At 31.5% G+C, this 16,922-nt stretch overlaps 1 protein-coding gene across 1 annotated transcript in view; it reads left to right on the forward strand.

Moving 5' to 3' along the window:
* The window catches only part of LOC143198879 (putative G-protein coupled receptor B0563.6), a 244,349-nt gene that overhangs the window by 181,028 nt on the left and 46,399 nt on the right, over window positions 1-16,922 (forward strand). The window lies entirely within an intron of this gene.

The raw sequence follows: 16,922 nt of genomic DNA on the forward strand, positions 1-16,922 counted from the left end.
CTATCGTTGACTCTTATTCTACATGGCTGAGTCCTTACTGATATTATTACTTGTTAGAGCAGTTTTTACATATTTTATAATCACCATCTTTATATACACTTTGTTCCACACATACACTCCTACACCATCGTTCACCAGATTGCATTTGATGACCTTTTGAATTGCACTACTTTTACCCAAAGTTCCCTGGGATACCCTCTATGGAATAGCCTCCCAAGTTTTTATCACTTCAAATTCTAATAATCTACAGCAATCCAATCCACCATTGTTAGAATTTTTAGAATATCCAATGCCATGTTAATATTTCTATAATATAACATAAAAAAACTGAAGGGAATATGATTCTAATATTTTTGCAAAGTCCCATATATTCTAGAAATAGGTAATAATTAACTACACATTTGTTATAACTTCAAGAGATGCTAATTTATTGACACAATATGCACTCTACCTACGAAGAATGTTGTGAGATTGACACAATATGCACGGATTTACTATCGTTGACTCTTATTCTACATGGCTGAGTCCTTACTGATATTATTACTTGTTAGAGCAGTTTTTACATATTTTATAATCACCATCTTTATATACACTTTGTTCCACACATACACTCCTACACCATCGTTCACCAGATTGCATTTGATGACCTTTTGAATTGCACTGCTTTTACCCAAAGTTCCCTGGGATACCCTCTATGGAATAGCCTCCCAAGTTTTTGTCACTTCAAATTCTAATAATCTACAACAATCCAATCCACCATTGTTAGAATTTTTAGAATATCCAATGCCACGTTAATATTTCTATAATATAACATAAAAAAACTGAAGGAAATATGATTCTAATATTTTTGCAAAGCCCATATATTCTAGAAATAGGAAACTACACATTTGTTATAACTTCAAGAGATGCTAATTTATTGACACAATATGCAGTCTACCTACGAAGAACGTTGTGAGATTGACACAATATGCACTGATTTACTATCGTTGACTCTTATTCTACATGGCTGAGTCCTTACTGATATTATTACTTGTTAGAGCAGTTTTTACATATTTTATAATCACCATCTTTATATACACTTTGTTCCACACATACACTCCTACACCATCGTTCACCAGATTGCATTTGATGACCTTTTGAATTGCACTACTTTTACCCAAAGTTCCCTGGGATACCCTCTATGGAATAGCCTCCCAAGTTTTTATCACTTCAAATTCTAATAATCTACAGCAATCCAATCCACCATTGTTAGAATTTTTAGAATATCCAATGCCATGTTAATATTTCTATAATATAACATAAAAAAACTGAAGGGAATATGATTCTAATATTTTTGCAAAGTCCCATATATTCTAGAAATAGGTAATAATTAACTACACATTTGTTATAACTTCAAGAGATGCTAATTTATTGACACAATATGCACTCTACCTACGAAGAATGTTGTGAGATTGACACAATATGCACGGATTTACTATCGTTGACTCTTATTCTACATGGCTGAGTCCTTACTGATATTATTACTTGTTAGAGCAGTTTTTACATATTTTATAATCACCATCTTTATATACACTTTGTTCCACACATACACTCCTACACCATCGTTCACCAGATTGCATTTGATGACCTTTTGAATTGCACTGCTTTTACCCAAAGTTCCCTGGGATACCCTCTATGGAATAGCCTCCCAAGTTTTTGTCACTTCAAATTCTAATAATCTACAACAATCCAATCCACCATTGTTAGAATTTTTAGAATATCCAATGCCACGTTAATATTTCTATAATATAACATAAAAAAACTGAAGGAAATATGATTCTAATATTTTTGCAAAGCCCATATATTCTAGAAATAGGAAACTACACATTTGTTATAACTTCAAGAGATGCTAATTTATTGACACAATATGCAGTCTACCTACGAAGAACGTTGTGAGATTGACACAATATGCACTGATTTACTATCGTTGACTCTTATTCTACATGGCTGAGTCCTTACTGATATTATTACTTGTTAGAGCAGTTTTTACATATTTTATAATCACCATCTTTATATACACTTTGTTCCACACATACACTCCTACACCATCGTTCACCAGATTGCATTTGATGACCTTTTGAATTGCACTGCTTTTACCCAAAGTTCCCTGGGATACCCTCTATGGAATAGCCTACCAAGTTTTTGTCACTTCAAATTCTAATAATCTACAGCAATCCAATCCACCATTGTTAGAATTTTTAGAATATCCAATGCCATGTTAATATTTCTATAACATAACATAAAAAAAACTGAAGAAAATATGATTCTAATATTTTTGCAAAGTCCCATATATTCTAGAAATAGATAATAATTAACTAGGCATTTGTTATAACTTCAAGAGATGCTAATTTATTGACACAATATGCACTCTACCTACGAAGAACGTTGTGAGATTGATACAATATGCACTGATTTACTATCGTTGACTCTTATTCTCCATGTCTGGGTTCCCTTCTTTATATTATTACTTGCATGTTGCAGTTTTCTGATTACTTCTTCACTATTATCTCCAATAACGAGTATCCAGTTATATATATAGAGTAGGCAATTAACTAGGACTCAAAGCAGTGCCTTACAATACACCTGCTTTAAATTCTGTCATTTTTAAGTAACTTTTTCTGGCCTAATAATACTGAGAACGAACTAAAAATATCTTTAATCGACCACATTAATTATCATACGTTAGATAAAACACCTAATACTGGCCAAAAGCTTTTTAGTACCGAGCATAATTAAATATTACTTATTATAATATAATTTTCCACGTAAAATTGAATAAATACATGAGAATAATATTTCAACCTAAACTTATTTCAATAACATGTCTACCAACATATGTAAGCGATATATAAACAATAGACGAACCAAAAGGGACGCAACTCAACATAATTAAAGTTATTGTTTATCAAACTACGGCGCCTGGCTTTGCAATCGATCATTCGACTTTCTGGATACTTGTCTCGATCGGATGATGTAAATACAGACTCCGCCTGACATTGAGATCCGTAAAGTTGGGCGGCATCTTTGTCACCCCGGAGACAATTTAATGAAGCCGAAAATGGTTTCGGGCCGTATTGTTTTTGGCTCACGTCAAAACTACCAAACTTGTTTACAGCGTGGTTTCGTTTTAAAAAGGCTTTACCGATATCTATAATAGTTCCTAAAGTTTATGGGCATTATAGTTACTAGAAATAAAAAATTCAGTGAAAATTACTCGCTCTGACTATTATAGGTTATAAAAAAGTTTTTACCTATTTCATATAGTTTCTTTCAGAAAGCTTAGTATCTTTTGCTTTGTTGGATTTTAAAATATACACGTCCCAACTATATCATAAATTGAAATAATCCGTAATAAAATAAGTAATAAAGTCCTCCGTTATTTTTTATATGCTTTTAAACAGTGTATTCTTTGAAAGCAATATTTGGAAGTTCTACAAACCTCTTCGTGGGTTATCTTTACACTATTTAAATCTTATATTACCCAACAGTATAAGAAGGGATATTCAACATCCCTTAAAGAGCTTCGTATCTCTAAGCTTTCTATAAATACTTTCCAGACTAATAGTTTCCTCTGAAATAATTATTTTAAATAATATTTATATTGAAAAAGTACTCATTATTTTTATACATTTCATATATTTACTCTCTGATACAGCTAACATCAAGCTGATCTTGATTCGACACCCGCTTTGTATGAGGACGATTTCTTTTCGGTGAATCCAAGACAGTAGTGTTTTTCATTTTTTGAGATATTTTAGTGACTATGCCCATACTAATATTCAGTACAGCTACAACATGCAAAAAACAGTAAAATGGCTAACCCCTTAACGCATTATACTGGCCCCTTCTTGCCTCCATTGTCTCGTTCCTGTTCGATGTAACTGAGACGCAATCTGTTTCTGACTACCTAGTGACCTATTATCAACCAGAGTAAAAATAAGCACCGATTTGAAATGTATAACCTACAGTTATTGTAATCTTTCGAGGAATTTTGCAGACGTTTGGCAACCGGACCACTTTTGTTGGCTGATTCGGTTACATGTTCTAACGTATCAGACTGCAATCTATCTCCTTTTAACTATAATAAAATGAGAAGGGAAGTATAGTCAGATTCTAAAACGAATTTACAAATTGTGGCAGGAAATACATTAGTTTTTATATAATATATATATATATATATATATATATATATATATATATATATATATATATATATATATATATATATAATCATATTTACACAGAATAATATTATTTGACTATAAAATCGTATATAAACCCATTAATCTACATTAGAGGGGGCCCCCAAATTTCTCGGTCGTTTATTTTTCCTTATATTTACCCAAAATAAGACCATTTATAATATTAACTAAATATATTCAACCTACGTCCGGGGATTAAGGGCGATGACAATATTGTCGCGTACAAACATATTTTTCCATCAAATGTGCGAAATATCCAAATTTAGCACACAGTCATCCTGCGAAAAATTCGTAAAATATTTTGACGTATCTAGAATGATAAATAACGCGAAAACCAATACGATCGAACCATTGAAATTCATTAATTAAATATGCATTAATGCAAATTTTCTAACCCCTTTTTGACGTCGATGTGGATTTTTTTTAGATTGTTCGTATCAGATTAATTTTAATCGATATTTATTATTTCCTCTGGCCGTATATTATTATATCAAGGCATTTGAAATACAATTCATTAAAGGCATATCACGATTTCCATCTTCTTTAGACATTGCATCTTCGGACTATCACTTCGCAGGGATATGCCAGAGTTGGATAGATTTTTGGAATAAAACTTCGCAGTTACAAAAAAAAACCTCGAAGTATATTTGTACATGATATAGTTGTCGGTCTACATCTTCTAATTCGTCTTTTTTCCTAATCTGATCTAGTATTTTTAACCAACTTCGGAAAAGGAGGACGTTCTATGTTAGGCTATATATATTTTTTAATGTATGATCGCCGATTTCTCCGTCAATTGTGGGCGGATTTTCATAATTCTTTTTTAGTTCAAAAGAGTACCCTTCCGAGGTGGTTCCATTGAAACCAAATCAGGATCTGCTGTGGGGAAGGGGGGAAGTCGAGGGAAAAACTCAAATTTCAAAAGCATCTACAAAGTTTCCACATATTTGTTATCTAAAATAATCAGATATATGTGTATAATGTTATGGCTGAGTTGATGAAAAAAAAGAACCCACTTCAAAAAAATAAGTAAGGAATTCAGTAAAGATTAAAAAATAATCAAATTTAGATTTTTAACGCAAGAAAAAAACATTTTAATATAAAATATGTAATAATAATCGTTGAATTTGAAGATTTTTGATTATTTTTTCCTTAATACCTATAATTTTATCCCCAAAGTATTAATTAAACCTTAATTAAATTACCATTGATCCCATTGGTCAATTAAATATTAAAATACACGAAAAGTATTTGTTACTATATATTTAAAGTAAAATGTACTGAAAATTTCAACATGTGCTTGTTATTATCTATGCAAATCTAATATGAAACATGGCTAACTTTAGAAGTAGCTCTGAAAGTTAACCGTCAAACCAAGCACCAATAAATATTTATGGACCCAGGGACCTTTCCAAAAATCCGCAGTAAAATACGATATTCTCCGCGATACCCGAAATACCGACTTCATTTAATTTTGATGGTGCCTTTTTATTGTAGTTCTGATTTATTTTGACAGTATCAGGTGTGCAGTAAAGGTGGCAGGCAGCTAAACTTTTATGGAAATAGTTTGGGTTTTGAAATTGCACCAAAACTATTTGAATTTATTTCAGTAAGCGCACCTAAATCATATGTCAGTATAGTGATTTTCATGTAGGTTATACTTTTCAAGTTAAACAACGGAAAGTTTAGTAGATTTCTATTTATATTGTATATCTTAAAAATTACAGATTCTGCAAAAATGGAAAGTGAATTTTCATTTTTCTTGTCCTAAAATACATATATTTGGAGAGTTTCATCTTTAACTGAGAGGTAAATAAATTTTGACACTTTTTTCATTTATATAGTTGTGAAAATATCCTGTTTTTTTCCATTTTCAAATGTTTTGCTGTCGTTCAAATAGTCACAAGTCATTGAAACTGATAGATGTTCTAAATAATTTTACGCTGAATGAATTGATAGTATAATGACTTTTATATATCCTTCAGTTTTCAAGTTATACAATGAAAAGCGTAATTTCAAAAAAATAGTCCATTTCGATTCATATGACTTATCTTAAAAATTACAAATTCTACAGAAACTTAACATTGATTTTTGTTTCTTTCGTCTCAAAATACATATTTTGAGAGTGTTGTCATAATCTCAGGAGCAAAATTGGCTTTTTTCCATGTATCTATATACATATAGTAAAAAATTGCGATTTCTTGCCATTTTCAATTATTTAGTGTCCTCCACATTCAAATAATTTCACCTGTAATCAGAATTACAATCAATGTAATCAATATTACAAATAATTTTGTGATAAATCGAATGGTAATATATTTATTTTTATATAACCATTAGCTTTTAGGTTAGTCAATAAAAAGTATATTTGCAAAAAATGTGTAGATTTCAGTTTATGTTAGATATATTAAAGATCAGACATTTTGCAGCAATTTAACGTGTATTTTCATATCTTACACTCTATAATACGTATATACTGGCAGTATTATCTTTATCCTAAAGACCAAAAATTTCGGGTCGTGAAAATTTGCGATTTCTTGCCAATTTATATCTGTTTCTAATTTTTTTTGGAGCTATTTCCACTCAAAGAATCAGATGTTAGTGAAAATTATAGATATTGTAAAGAACCTTACGCTGAATCGAGTGATAGAAAGGTATTTATATAAAGCTATTATTTTTCGAGTTAGGAAAAATATATATTCAAAAAATAAATGAATTTCAATACATATCACATATCTTAAGAACAAGTCGTTTTACAGCATTTTTAGATTATTGTTTGATCTTGCATCAAAATAGGTGTATTTTGAGAATTCTAACATTACCGTAGAGGAAAAAAATGACACTTGGTTCAAAATTTAAATAAATCGCTTAAAATAAATTTTTCCGCTCTTACTCTTAATCAATAAAGGCCGATATAAGAACGTGCTAAATTTGCACTTTATGTTTGGCTTTGAGACTTTAAATTATACTGAATCCCACCGACTGACTGAATATTCAATTTATCGTGGAAAATTTATGTCTTCCTCTTAACTCTCGACTAGAAAAAATGGATACGCATTCAGTTCTCTGTTGCCGGGCTTTCGAAAAAGGCCCCTAATAAGCCGGAAGCATTATTTTAAAATGTGCCAGTTGTGACAACATTCAAATTGGATTACGGGCCATGTTAGTTCTTCGTTGTGCCACATGTTCGGACTATAACTACCAGCAAAATAGTGTAAACATATCGCCGCATCTGGAACATAATAACTTTCCTTACTTTAGTCCAGCTTTATTTTTATAATAAATTTTTTAATATAATTTTAATATCAAAATACTATAAAAATCATCTGATAATAGGATATGATGATTAATTTTTAAAAACTATTTTATGGCAACTATACGTCTTTAATTTACCTGAAATTAAAGATTCCTCGTCAAAAAAACTGGATTAAAAAATATATGTGTACATTTTTTAAATAAATTTGTGCTATAGTTATACAATATAATGTATATCTATGGTGAGAGTCTCAGTAAAAACTCCAAACAAAAGGTGAATTTTCGTTCGAAAGCAGAAAAAGAAAAAAGAAAACCTTTAATCATGTCTAAATTGTCTCTTAAACGTAATATCAAAGTAAATTCACTGTTGATAAAATTTAAGATTATTTATCATTTTTTATATTTATTGTATATATGAATCCCATTAATGTTGTTCCCTTCTCAACTACTAAATTTTAAGTTTAATTTTAAAAATGTGTATGAAGTGAACACATTTCTACAAGATTAGAATACCAACCATATAGAAGAAAATGGCCTTCTAACAACTGCATAACTCAAAATACAAAGTAAAATATTAATTGAATAAAAACCTTCAACAATTGCCAGTCAAATCCTATCATGACTAGATTACAAAAATCTAATATCAAGTATATAGTTTCTTGTACAAATAATGAGCTATATTACCAGTCTAAGAACTGGCTACATATGGAATGATTGGAAAATGAAATTTTGTCAAGTTGTACAAGCATATGTGTATGTTATGACAGACTGGTGGTGGTTAGGAACGTCAAAAGTCAACGTCAAAAGTGACGTCAATGTTGCGTAACACTTCTAATTGTTATTATATGGGTAAACTTAATATAGCGAATTTTTAAATTTTCTGCTAATAGTTTTGCTAAAATCTTAGTAATCACATCTGTCCTATATTATTATTATATTTTTATTAAATTGTATTATATTTTTTATTACTGTTATCATGCATCTGATATTAACGATAGTGAAGCACAAATATTTTGTTTTCATAACAAAATACATTATTTTAAGTTGTTAATGAAACCGTCTATAACGGAGGTTAACAAATACAATTTTATTTATACATTAATTAAATTCTTCTATATAAAAAAACAGATTTATTCATAACTGCTATTTTATCATTTCCCGAAACCACTATACAAATCACTGATTCTAAATGGCCACCCTTTCGCAACTAACAAAGAAAAACCAGACCACAGAACCCCCATTTACCGAAAACGGAAAGACCTTGTTTGTTTATTTCTGGTTTTGAACGACTCAAAGTTGACAAAAAATTAATAGAATCCCTGAATGGTCAACTAATTCGTTGCCTTTCGTTCAATGTCCAAAACATACCTAACAAAAAAAAACTTTTGATTTGTGAATGAATGATTATTTGAAATGAGAAAATTCGGTAAAAATTATGTTTAAAGTATTTTAGTTGTCCTTATTGTGTTACAGTAAATCTATAACTTTTATAGTCTATTATCCATTAAAATCTTCAGTTTTTCCCATAAAATAAAACGAACCGAAAATGTAACGATATTTCGAGAGCTTTAATATTTAAACTAAGAGTATCAACTCTGTTTTTACGCCAATATCTACATCATCTAACACTTAAAACCTTACCCTGTCTTATTTTATATAAAGTTCACTTCGGCAAACACCTTTTCTAAGCCCTACTGTAAAAAAAGCTTATTCTTTTCTAAAATAACATGAAACTTTTATGGAGTATTTAATATGAGAGAAGCATTCCTACCAAAAAAATTTCTCGGTTCACCGAATTTTGTTCTTTAGATCTATTAAAAGGAATTCTATAGAAACATATTGAACGATTTGATATGGCAAAATTGTTTTTTTGCATTCGCTTTCTTTACGTGTATCGACATGAAATTGATTTATAGGATTGTGGAAGGGTGAAAATACATTTTTACTTAAGTTTAGGATCAAATATTTTAGTTCAAGAATAAAAAGTATTTCAATCAAAAATTTAATAGTATAGTTTTTTACTCGTAATGAAAGCGTCTAATATATAATATACATTTGAAAAAAATATAAGAATACAGGTAATATTGAACTATATAACCTATGAATCTATGCATTAAATACAAAAATAATTATATATATATATATATATATATATATATATATTATTCAAGGTTATTCTTATACAGTATATTGTGAAATGAACATATTATATAAATAAATCAAATAATAATACAGAAATAAATAAAAATGAACTTTTAATGAAAAGTTGTTATCTAAAAATACTAATTTATAATACAAAAATACTGAAAAATAAAATAGGACATGAATATAAATATTCTTATGATTTATTTATTAAAATTGTGTAATGTAAGAAGAACTAACCGGTATAAAAATAACCTTCCATAATAAAAATTATATCTAACAAGACCTGAAGATCCGAAAAAGATCCGAAAAATATTAAAATTACAAGAGCCTTCTTGATGAAAAAAAATTGGGCTTCAAATAGCTTCCCCGTCCACCGTATTCTCCAAATCTGGCACCCATCCACTATTTTCTATTCTCAGATCTCAAAAGAATGCTCGCTGGGAAGACATTTTCTTCGAATCAAGAGGTGATCGCCGAAACTGAGACATATTTAGAAGCGGACGACAAATCGTACTACAAAAATGGTAACAAAAAGTTGGAGGGTCGCTATTATCAGAGTATCACCCTTGAAGGGAATTATGTTGAATAAAAAAATTAATTTTTCAAAGAAAATATGTTTAACTATGGTAGGCCGGGGACTTTTCAATTGACGTGTTATAATACAATATATAAACTTAAAATAATATTGTTACTAATATTTGGTGGGCTTATACTTCCTAATATTAATTACCGACATCCAAATATGGATAATTATTCAAATATTTTGACAAAAAACAAATTTTCGAACGGCTTCAAAGAAATATCAGCATTATTTATTATATATTTCACCAAACCTTTAATCTTAGCACAAGTCATTTGTTTGCGGACGTGGTTTCAGAGTTCCCTGTTGAAGACAAAAGATTCATTATTTCCTGACGCGGAAACTCAGCATTCAATCTAATGCTCAACAACGGGCGGTAACTTGTCAACCAGTCTTCAGTTCGGGCACCACGCTGCTAAAAGCCATTTGCGTCTCCCTTTCTGGCCATTTTTCACCGGCCTGGCAATTAACCCGACCAAATATCCACCGATTTCGTCAGTTCACTTCCGTATATTCAGATTAAAGGTTTTCTTTGCCCGATGTATCCGCCCAGATTTTGTGTAAAAGTCGCTATAATACTCTGAGAATCTTAAATAATTAAATGGTCTCTTTTAAGATGCTCATGATGCTTTGATAAGGATAATTACTTTTATTATGTCATAAGTAAAGCTCACAAACAAAATCTTGCCCAGTAAGGATTGTTTTACTTTAACTGAGGGTCTTTTTTTTCGATTTTCAATTTTTTTGTATATATCTTAAAATATCCTTTCTACCAAGTAGGGGTTTATCTAGACTGGACCTACAGTTTAACGTGGGCTCCGAACCACGGACCTCGACATTAAGCCTACCGACTGGCGAGGACCAACTTAGAAATCATCCCAGAAGATATTCGGTCTTACCCAGTCTGGTTACTGGCGTGACTGGGATTATTTTCCTTGTCCGTTTTTTTACTCTTGCCTAGAACAATCACAAACATAAATTTATGACCATGTCCCAGCAGTAAAAACACTGTCCTGTCGCCTTTACCACTTCGCCAACCGAGCCGGCTTCAACTTTCTACTGCAATTTCCATTCAAATAATTACAAGTTTAATTAAAGTGACAGATGTTATAAAGAATTATACTCTGAATTTGATATTGCTATAGCGACTTTTTTATAAATTAGATTTCAGTTTATGTCAAACATTTTAAAAGTAATATATTTTACAGCAGTTTAACATGGAATTTAGTCTCTTGTGCCCCAAAATACGTATATTTTGATGGTTAGATAATTATCCTTATCCTAGGGATAAAAAAATGTGGTATTTTTTCAATATGTAAGCCGTGAAAAAATGCGTCCTTTTGCCATTTTGTCATTAAAATCATCACAGTTTATTGAAAATCACAAATATTATAAGCATTTTTCGGTAAATCGAATGGTGGCACAGTGATTTTTATATAACTTTTCGCTTTCAAGTTAAGCAATGAAAGGCATATTTTCTAGTTATATCCCAAATTTCAAAAATTAGACATTCTACAGCAATGTAACATGGTTTTTCCTTTCATACATTCCAAAACACATAACTATTGAGAATTTTATCGTTATTCGGCGAGCCAAAATATTTTTCTTAAAGATTTTCTTTTCTTTTTTCAAAAAATCTTTTTTATAAATTTTTCCACACATATAGTCGTAAAAATCATGATTTTCTTGACAAATAATGACAGATTAATGAAAATGACAGATATTATAAAGAGGGTTGCGTTGAATTAAACGATAGTATAATGACTTTTATATAATTTTTAGTTATATAAAAGGTTAAACAATCTAAAGTAAATTTTCAAAAACTTGTGAAAATCTCTTTATACCCCATATTTTAAAAATTACAAATTCTACAGCAATTTAATAGTTATTTTCGTTTCTTACGCCCCAAAATACATTTTGAGATTTTTATCTTTATTCTGGAAGTCAAAACATTGACAATTTATGCCATTTTTATTCAAATAATCAAAATTTAATAAATATGACGGATATTATATAGAATTTTATACTGAATAGAGTAATAGTATAATGATTTTTACATAACCTTAATTTTTAAAATTAAGAAAAGAAGTGTATTTAGAAAAAAATATGGATTTCAGTGTCCGTCACGCATTTTAAAATTAATAAACTTTACAGCAATTTAGCAAGAATTTTTGTTTCTTTCGCACCATAATATGTATAATCGAAACATTCAGTTTACTTTCGAATATTCAGATTAAAGGTTTTCTTTATCCGAGCCATTTTTTTTATAAAAGTGGCTTTAATACTCTGAAAATCTTAAATAATTAAATCGTCTCTATTAAGATTATCTTCATGATGCTTTTATATGGATAATTACATTTATTATGTCGTGTCTGAAGCCAACAAACAAAATCTTTACGCTCTGTAACGATTGTTTTCATTCTACTTTTACGGAACGTTCAGATGATTTATCTTGAGCCCTTCCACTTGAAGAATTATAACCTTTCAAGCCGAACAATTTACCGAAACTCCGTAAAGGAGATGGTCTTTTTTCAATTCAACTTTACTAATTATGTCTCTTTATTTCAGGTACTTTTTCTCACACAAATTTCAACTCCTTTAAGTGTATTTAACACCGACATTATACACCAATTTCTTTCGAAGATTTTCGTTATTTATCAATGTAACCGCGGAAAATTGGTAGAAATGTAAATTTCTTATATTTGAATTACTTATATTTAAGATTTTCTCGTAGTTACTTATGTAGAAATACAAGGAATTTGTGGAAACACGAAAGCTGTTAAAAATAAAGAATACTAATTAACTTTTTTCTAGTTACAGGTTCCATAAATTGTGTATTCATTTTATTTTTCATAAACAGGGCAAACACAGTTTCAAAATAATGTTTGAAGTTTCAGTATTAGTATCGATCTATTGGATCAAAACTAATCTGGTTCTGTCCAATTATTCATGCTCATAAATCCATAATTGTGGAGATAAAGCAAAAAAATGCTCAAGTTCCAACGATTTTTAGTCCATAAATTAGGTATCTTGATGATACTGTCGTCTTCCCCTGAATCAACCCCCTGAAAACCCAGGCCATCATTTTCCACAAGAAGCGTTACGCACTGCGCGTCCCGCAACTTAAGATCAACCCCGCAATAATTCCATGGCTGGATAACGTCACGTACCTAGGTCTTCACTTCGACCGGCGGTTCGGTTGGCATTCCCAAATCCAGAAAGCAATCCAAAAAGGTTCGGGGATAGCAAACTTGCTATCTTCTCTGATCTGCCCTTCTAGAAGGTTTCCCATCTCCATCAAATGCTTATTTTACAAGATGTTAATTCGGTCCGCACTCCTCTACTGATCTAATGTCTACTTCAAGTTTGTTACACCCAACCAGGTCAAACGGCTTCAAGTTTTCCAAAATAAGCTCCTCAGGAGAATATTAAACGCTCCATGGTTTGTCAGAAATAATCAAATTCATAGGGAAACTGACACTCCAGAAATCAAGCACTTCATATCACGAGCTGGTTGACATGCTGGGAGCTTAGCACCGCGTCACCGCTAAGCTCTCCCCCTTTTCCAGGCTGAAACGACCTCATCCGTCGCTACAGTCATAACTTTTGCCCCCATACAACAGTGTCCAGTTGTGTGTTAACTCAGGTTCGCGAATCAATAGAATCGCCGGGCCCTCGTGCCCAATAACGGCGGCCCGATCAGCGGGTGCCATATCCCCAAATTTAATGCAGTAGCAGTAGTGATCCACAGGGGTCAACTGTGAGGCGGTTTCGGTTTAGTGTATTGGTAAGCCCAGAGGCAGTCCCACATAACCCGGTCCAACTTGTCACTTCAGGGCAAGTTCCGCGACCAGGTATGCGTCATGCATCCACCGCCTGGTTTTTAGGCCAGAACAAAAAAAAAACTTACTCGCCAGACCTATGGCCATTAACTCTATCTGAATTATGTTTCATCCGATGTATAATTAATAGCAACCCGTGGCAGCATATTTCAAATGACCTCACTTCACTAATTAAAATATCACTGGAACAAGTTTAATGAAGCTTAAAGAGATTGCATAGAACATTATGTATTGAACAACATAATAATTAATAAAGAAACTTTTTTATTTCATGATTTGATTGAAAACAATAAACCAAAATATTTCCAGAAAACTTATACAGGTTTGAAGATTATTTATTCAAATATTAAACCATTAATTTTTCGTATACCCGAATTTCGACAGAAAAAAATCCTTAAATTATTTATTCTCTTCCATTCCTCGAGGTTTCAATTTAACGCTGGCTTTTTACATTTAAATAAACAGATTCGTAATGGTAACATTAATTTCGAAGCTGTCTTATGATTACTTATAAAAGTGTTCTTTTTAGGTCAGTTTCATTAACAACTTCGGGAAAGTATATAAGGAAGAAGAGTTCGTTATAATTTCCAAAAATTATCTTGGTAATTCGGGTATTTATTTATGTATACTTAGTTTTAGTAAATTTATAATTTCAGATTAAACTATATATAGTGTTAGGTGTTAAAATAATCAATTCAATTAAAGAAAAGTATTAAAAATATCTTAGCTTTATAAAAAGCCCATGGGCGTATTTCTAAATATCTTTTGATTGTTTTTGAAACTTCCATCATGAATAAACGTTTAATCCTGCGTTATTTCTTTTTTTACTTACTTTTATGATACGAAAATATGATATAGATATATGAAAATATATTTTTTAACTTAGTATACATATTAATACATAATATATTCAAAGTTATTTTGTACATATGTCACCTAACTTTGTGACATCAAAACGTCGCAATGTTGTCGCATCAACTCTGAGTTTTAGTTCAGTTTAGTTTTGACATACAACAAAATTCTAATCTAACCAAAATGATTGAACAAAAATGTTATCAAATACAATTTATTTAAACATTATAGTACATTTAAAAACTACATTTAATTATACAGACACAATAGTTTATAGGTTAGAGCTAAAACTTCTTATAACTATTGCCTTTAAGAATTTTGTGTGCGACTTTTTTAACTATAATACTAGAATAAAATGAGAAGGAAAAATATTGTCTAATTCTGTAACATCTTGATGACGTATGTAGAAAAAACTTTGAATACACTATATGTCTCTACTCAACAATAAAACATAAAATGTATAAATTGCGTTATAAAAAAATTATTCTCTAACCCAATTATTCTTAAAATAATATCTGTCTCTGAATAATCATTGGACAGTTTTTATTCTATTAGATTATATTAATTAATGAATTAAATATTAGCCAATGCACCAATTTTCTATAATAATAAATATATAATTTAATGATAAAATTAAAGCAGAATGACGAAATTTTATTCAATTACTAACAGATGTAATCTCTAATGAAATAACCTAAAAATTAATTAGCAAATGATTTTCTCTAATTATTTTCTGTGCCTCAAAATTTCTTAAAATTGCAAGTTAAAAATCTTTGGACTCTGTTTTGTCTCTTTTTATAATACTAGAGACCACAAATCGATATAACATTTACCAACAAGACTAAGTACTTGATAACAAGCATGTGAATAAATCAATAATAAAACCACCAAATTTACCAGTTAGCTTAAATTAAAAGGGTGGTTCAAATATGATCGAGACAAATACTTTTCAAGTTTTGTACCCCTCTACCTCGTCGTCGGTGTTGAATCTCTGGCCTCCGAGGGCCTCTTTCAGTGGCCCAAACAGATGGTAGTCGCAAGATGATAAATCCGGACTGTAGGGGGTTCCTCCAGTGCCTCACACCCTAATTCCCATATTGTATCGAGCGTGAGACGAGCGGTATCCTGGAGAAGAATCGTTTCGAGCGATAAGTGGGTTTCACGTGTGTTTTTAGAAGGTTAGAGTAGTATGCAGCAATAATGGTTCGTTGGATGCGTAGGAAATCGACGTGCCCTGCCCTGGAACACTGTACACAGAACCTTACCCGCGGACCTGGTTGTCTTCGCTTTGATTGGCATCCCTTCCTCCTTCTTCCTCCACGCTTTAGACGACATCTTGCTTTCGGTAGTGTAACGGTGTATCTATGTCTCGTCTGTAGTGAAGATTCGCGTTATATTACCGTCCCCCTCCGCCTCGTATCGCGTCAACGGCATAAATTTTTTCTCGGAGTTCAACAATTTAGGAACCCATCGCGTCGTTATTTTGCGATATTGAAGGTGTTCGTGGATGATAGACTCTACACTACCAACACTGATGCCGGGTTCAGCCTAAATGTCTTGAACATTCATCCTGCGGTCCTCCAAAATGAGTTGTTCTACGCGGCGAATGTTGTCTGGTGTGATGCTGGTTCGCTGTTGACGATCATGCGGTTCATTATCGGCGGTTTCACGGCCATCCTTGAATGCTTTGGCCCATTTAAACACGGCAGCCCTACTCAGGCATTCACTACCGAACGAATTTCGCAAACGCAGAAAAATTTCCGTCTTTTTAACGCCTTCCCACACTAAAAAACGAATGACAATACGTTGAGCTACGGTGGTCAGCACTTGACGTTCACTCATGGTCGTAGCAAGCGCGTGAAACATGCGCTCCCAACGAAAGCTATGCCTTACTGTTCGTAAGGGACCCATCTATAATATACTCAAGCAACGACGTTCAAAACATACATGCGCACCATCTACAGCGTTTGTCTCCATCATATTTATATATCATCAACCACCCTCGTA

This window comes from Rhynchophorus ferrugineus, unplaced genomic scaffold, assembly GCF_030347505.1.
Source record: "Rhynchophorus ferrugineus isolate W39M unplaced genomic scaffold, kcgeb_rfMv2 rfM6, whole genome shotgun sequence".
NCBI classification, from domain to species: Eukaryota; Metazoa; Arthropoda; class Insecta; order Coleoptera; family Curculionidae; genus Rhynchophorus; species Rhynchophorus ferrugineus.